Genomic DNA, 6,268 nt, shown 5'->3' on the forward strand with positions numbered 1-6,268 from the left:
GTACCTGGGTGTGGCCAGGAATCAGAGGCCATCACACTGCAGAGGATGCTTCAAGTCCTGCTGACTCAGCTTTCTCCCTGCCTTCTGCAGGAGTAGATTCCTCTCACCCACAGTGGCTCATTTCTGAGATAACTGGCAGCCACATCAGGAAACCTAATTCAACCATGTTCAAACTAAAAGCTTTTCTACCTTTAGCTTCAGCTCTTGACCAGAGGGATGAAAGAGATTACTTTCTAATGGCAACAGTTTTCCTTCCAATTGTTTATCAAGCATTATTATTAAAGAAAAAAAATAAGGAAAAGAGAATAAATCATGCATCCTAAGCAAATAAAACTCACTTCCTCACTTCTACTTGATCAGGCTTTATTTGCTTAGTATCTGTGATGTTGCAGTAATTATACTAATTCTCCAGTCATTCATTGAATCTTTCTCAAAGAACTGATAGATATGATTTGAATTTCTAATCCTTTAGATTTTCTGGCTTTGTACTAGTGGAGAGCCCAGCATGACATGATCCTGGCAATGCAAATAATGTATAGGAAAGGTGAAACAGTCTTAGCTTCTTTAAAAAGTAAAGCAAACTCCCTAGTTTTACACATGGGAAAACATATATTCTTTATAATACTGCACAGCAGGTACATCTCCTACCCCTTTACATTTGGAGATTGTTGAGACATTTATATTGCAGGTGACAGGAACACTTGCAGAACTGAGGCCTAAGTGTTTAAGAGTTTGCTGCAGATCTTGTCTGATCTGTTGGTTTCTTACACAGATTTCTTTACTTATGAGGTGCTGGGAGTTCTTTAAGGTCAAATACATGTTGGTTTTCTATGTGGGAGAGGTTATGAATTTCTGTGAGCCCAGCAGGAAATACAAGGTCTTGCCTAACTCAGTGGTGTTCCTCTCTTGGACTTGGATATGGTGATCTAATATAGTTTATAAAGACCTTGGTGTAAGTTAAACATTTTACTCACAGGAAGTAATCACAATATGTGGGTAGAGACATTTCAGAGTCAAAAATATTCATTGTCCTTCTGTCAGGCACTGCTGGGACATCTCAGAGTCAGAGCTTCTCATGGTAACAAGGAATTTTGGCTGCTACCCTGTATTTAGCATACTTCTGCAAAGCAGAGTATTTTTTTATAATTCCCAAGACTGAGCTGAGTTGGCTTTTACTCTGCTCTCTGTCTCTGGGTGATTCCACCTCATTCAAGCTCTTCTCAATAAATGTACTCGATCCCTTTCGTATGCAGGGGTTGCACTGAGCAGTGGAGGAGCAGCAGCTCCCATCTGCTGCAGGTTGAGCTGCCAAATGCCAACCCCATGTGCTGATGGACCTGACAGATAACAATTTTTGTGTGTTTTCTTCTCATGCCATCTTATACTCCTGCCTGTGAGGCAGCCAGCATCATGTCTTTTATTAAAACAGGCTGTAGCCCATAAATTTCAGATAAGTTTTACAATATTGCATAACCTGACTTTCTGACTGTCTTTGATTTTGTTGTAAACACGGTATACTAGAATGTGAGATTTTGTTTCATTATTATGAATACGTTGCCTTCTCCTTCCATATGTTTCTCCACAAGTGTCTCATCCTGTTAGATCATTTAACAAAGAATGTCAGATAAGAAAGCAAAATTAGAAACTAAAGTTAATTAAAAATGCATTTGCTGCATAAAGTGAGAACCATGCCTGGCCAGAATGCAGAAACATGCTTTCTACCTTAATCAGTTTCATGGAAAGTAAAATGAAGTTTTGTGGTGGAAATGTCACTTGTCCAGAGAAAGGATGAATAAACCAGAGAGATAGCATGGTCTGCCAGTTTTAAGCCCAAATTTCCTCATATGACACCAATCAGTTCTTTCTCAGACACTGTGTTAGACTTCTGACTCTCACCTGGATCCTGGAATGACTGCAAGGCAGTGCAGGCCCTGCCTGGAGATGGGAAATAGGAAATTCATAGTGTATATTGAAAACAATCCAGCCCTTTGAACTTGCAGTTTTTATGACCTTTTATAAACTTCTTCCAGGAACACAAATATGTTGTCGGCTTGTTTTGGACCTGATCAGGACTGGAATTTGGGAGGTGGGGAGAAGGAAGAAACAAGGCAATTATACCTCTTATATGTTCTCCTGATTTAATGTTACACCAGTGACATTTTAAAAGCAAGCAGGGTGGCAGTTGCCAGCCTGCTGTTGTGAGCTACTCTGAGATAGAAGCTCCACAGTGAAGGTCACTGTGCTGGAAGCAGAGATAAGAACATTTTGGCATCTCTCCCCTTTGGCTTTTTTGGGTCTCTTTACAACCAATATTCTCTTCTGCCCCTTACCTATTTTCTAAAGAAAATGCAGTCTGCAGAAGCCCCTCAGCAGGCCATCAGCATACTCAGGTTCCAGGGAGGCACCCTGAGCCCCAGAGTGTGCTGGAGCCCCTCATGTAAGCTGCAAAAGACAGCACTGTCTGCTCCAGTCCTCCCTGTCCACAGGGGTCACATGCAAAAAAAACATTTACTTTCTGTGACTAGAAGCAAAACTGGCCCCTGTGACTAGGAAACCATGTCAGTTTAATGAGAAAAATTAGAAGAAGAAAAAAAACCTGACAAAAATCTAAGAATAGAATGTTGAACAGGATTTATTTCTGGAGAGGATTTAGGGGAGAGATGAATATTAGTTAAATATGGTAGGAATACTATGCCACATCAAGTATGCTACAGTGCTTTTACACCAGCTCAAAGTATGTCTCATCACACACACTTTGTGTGTGCAAATTTGGATATTTTTGCAGCTTTCTCTTTTCCAAAGGTAATCTGCACTGTCCTAATTTCTGAGTGGATTAACTCCAAACAAGACTGAAGGCTCCTCAAGCAGCCATTAGAAAGTATTTTGGGCATTCAAATAGTGGAGCTGCTAGTCATTTAAAAATATTACAGGGAAAATTTACAGACATTATCAAATGTAATCAGCTACACAGTGCTGGAATCACTTAAGGGATTTCAGGAGTGGCTATAAACACATGGTCCAGCAACATCAAAAGATGTCTGCCACTACCATCCCTGTAAGTGACACAGGAGTCTGCCTAAAGCACCAGGCACTCATCCACAGCTCACCATCCATCCCCTCCTGGGGTCAGTGGTGCTCCTGCATTTCATACCAAGGGGGATTTGGGTTGACAGTGGAGTATGAGAATGGGGCTCAGAGATGACAGAGATGGCTGTCCCTTCAGGAGGAATTCTGCTGGTTTCATCCAATGGTCCCTTCAGACTCCTCCTGGCTTCCCTGGAAAGGTGCTCAAGAGCCAGGAAGGGGACTTCAGAGCTTCCCCTGCCACCATCCCCTCGAGGATGGCCTAGGAATTAAGCCACTTGTGTAAAGTGATAGAGAATCCCATTACCAGAACAAATGCTCGCATGTTTTGGCTTATCCTACTGTAGAGAGAATCTTTTCTACTAAAATCTGATTTGGAAGTGAAAAGCTATGGAAACGCCATAGAATTTCTCCATAAAGACAATGAACTTCAGTTTGCCCAAGTATAAAATATTGTTACTTATCTGCCATACAGACAGCTGTAGCAAAAAAGCAAGGTCATCAACTAAATGTGGCATTTACTTTAAGCACCGGAACATTTTCCCTGATTTCTGAGAATTGCTGATGCAGATGATGCTGCAGGATCAGCAACTGCAAAAGGAGCTTCTCCCTATGTACTAGTTTGAAAAACAAACCAGTGGGAGACACCAAGTCAGAACAACAATTTAATGGGGAAATTAAAGAAAAGGAGAAAAAAACCTAAAAGAAAACACTGGTTCAAACTGACAGAGTCAAGATACAACCTGAGTCCCTGTTAGGCAGGGTGGTGGTAGCAGTCTGGTAGAATGGTGGCTGCAGTCCTCTGAAGTGGTGATCCTGTAGTAGAAGGGGTCTGCTCTTCCTCAGAAAGTCCAGTGGTGGCTGTGTAGCTCCTCTCCTCTGGAAATCCAGTGCAAAAAGGTTGTCTCTGGTGTTCAGTCTCAGATTATATCCACGATGGGATGCTTGGTTCCTCCCTCTGGGTGGAGCATCTCACAATGGGGTAATGAGTCATGAGGCCAAGTGTTGATTAGGCTCGTTAACAGAAGATGGTCCGGAGGCAGTTATCTCTGACATGCAGCAGGACAATGATGGGCCATTAACAGCAAGATAGTCTGGGGGGGAGGAGGCAAGGAAATACTGCCCCACCTGATTTCAACAGCTCATGAGGATGGTAATAGAATACACTGCAACCCAGGACACCCTATGACATTCCTGCCATTCATCACCTGTTTGGGGTAAGAGTGCAGGCAGGTGAGAGCTTTTGCTGTAGAAATCCCTTTTGCTGGCAGGATTGAATCATTAAGTGACTTCAAATGTTGTTATGATCCTAAGAGCAAAGTGATTTGCACACAGTACTCGCTAGTGAGTGTAGAGCACAATAGTCCCTCATTATAGTTTTAGTAGAACAGGAGAACATAAAAAGAGTCTTGAATTACTCTAACTTAAGACTGTGAAAAACACACTCTTGTATTTCTAATTCCTTACTTTAATTGAACACAAAGATATCAGCACTTCAGTGTCAGCTGCTACATACAAAATCAAACTTGGGGGGTAGTAAATACAGCAAAACTGAAGGTTTAGTGTTATAAATTGAGAGAACCATTCAAGATAGAATTGTTTTCACCAACACTACTACTACAATAACAACCTTAAATTTATTAAAATAGAACTAAGTTTAAATGCATTTGCCTTTACTTTTCATTTTTATTACGTATTTTTTATCTCTAAGAAACAAAATTCACTTAACATAAACTGGGTATTTTCACTTTCCCGGCTGTTGTAAATTTTCACAATGTTGCAATCTCAGAGGACATTTTTAAACATCAATTTTAATAAAAACTTGAGTAAAAATGTTTAAAACATGATTTGTCACTAGTCATTTGATATAAAAATTACTTGTGTTTTCATTTTGTTTATCCAACAGGAGCTTTCTAATCAGTCTTTGTGTGGAGGGCACAAAGTCATGGAATTGCCTCTCTAGCAGACCTTAACCCTTTCCTGGAATTTGACTGAAAGAGTTGTGCTGCTGACCAGAGTGGCTGCTGGATCGACTTCCTCAGGTGTGTCTGTCCTGACTGTCTTTCCCTGCCTTCTTCATGTCCTGGTAGGTGAAGCACAATGTGGGGACTCTGGCAAGGTGACAATAAAACTCACTGCAGTGATGGGTGGCCTGAGGCCACATGTGAAAAAATAAATAATGCTGGATGAAGCACACTGAGCTTTTGGGTGAAAAAGCAAGGTGTAAGTGATTATTAGACTATTTAATTAAATGGTGTTTACTAGTTATTACAGTAAGTTTTTATGATTGGTGGGAGCTAACTCCACCTGCCTGGGGAACTGTGCCCTGCCTGGGGCACGGTTTAGACTGCCAGTAACCAATCTGGAGAAAGGCAAGTTGCTCTTCAGGCAAATTGTCACAGACCTGCCAGAGGACTGTCACAGGCTTTAAGTCATGGTAAGATCAGTAGGAATGGCTGAAAATGCTCTGAAGAAAAAATTTTCCAGCAAGAAATATTGATTTGCTGCAGTTTTGGTATTCTTCAGGACTGTGTGAATTTTACTGAAACTTCCTGATGGAAACCTTGCAGGTGGGTTTTCCTAGCAGGGAGCCAGCAGGTCCAACCTCCAGAGATTTTTCTGATGGGACAGGGAGATAGCTGGGGAGCTGCAGACTAGATCAAAGCTGGTCTGATTTAGTTATTCAGAAAGTGAATGTTTCTAAATATTTTGTTCCATAGAAATCTTCATGTATCAAGCTAACATATCTAGCATCTTTTTTATGGTATAGAATGAAACCATTAAAAACATAAAGGAAATGTTCTGCAGATCTTAAAGCACACATCCCAGGCCATCACAGTGATTAAATGAAGTTGTGGCTGAACAAAATGGTGATTTTAATGGAATTTCCGGGGGGGAAAGGACGAATATTTTTTAAAGGCACCTCAAATTTATTAAAATACAGCCCCCTCACATTACTTACTGCAAAAATCAAACTCTGCTTGTGATTGTTACTCACTCTAATGACTTTACTGATGACTTTTGACGCTTGTATTTTTTAACTGGGACATTTGCCTGAGAAACTGCTTATCCATGGAAACGTTTTCTTGTTACGATACTGTTTTCTAAATCAATAAGAGTGGAGATTTCTTCCTTAATGTTTTTTAACAAGTAACAAACACAGTGAGTTCGAAAGCCTGACAGC

Source organism: Aphelocoma coerulescens, chromosome 11 (assembly GCF_041296385.1).
Source record: "Aphelocoma coerulescens isolate FSJ_1873_10779 chromosome 11, UR_Acoe_1.0, whole genome shotgun sequence".
Taxonomy (NCBI): Eukaryota; Metazoa; Chordata; class Aves; order Passeriformes; family Corvidae; genus Aphelocoma; species Aphelocoma coerulescens.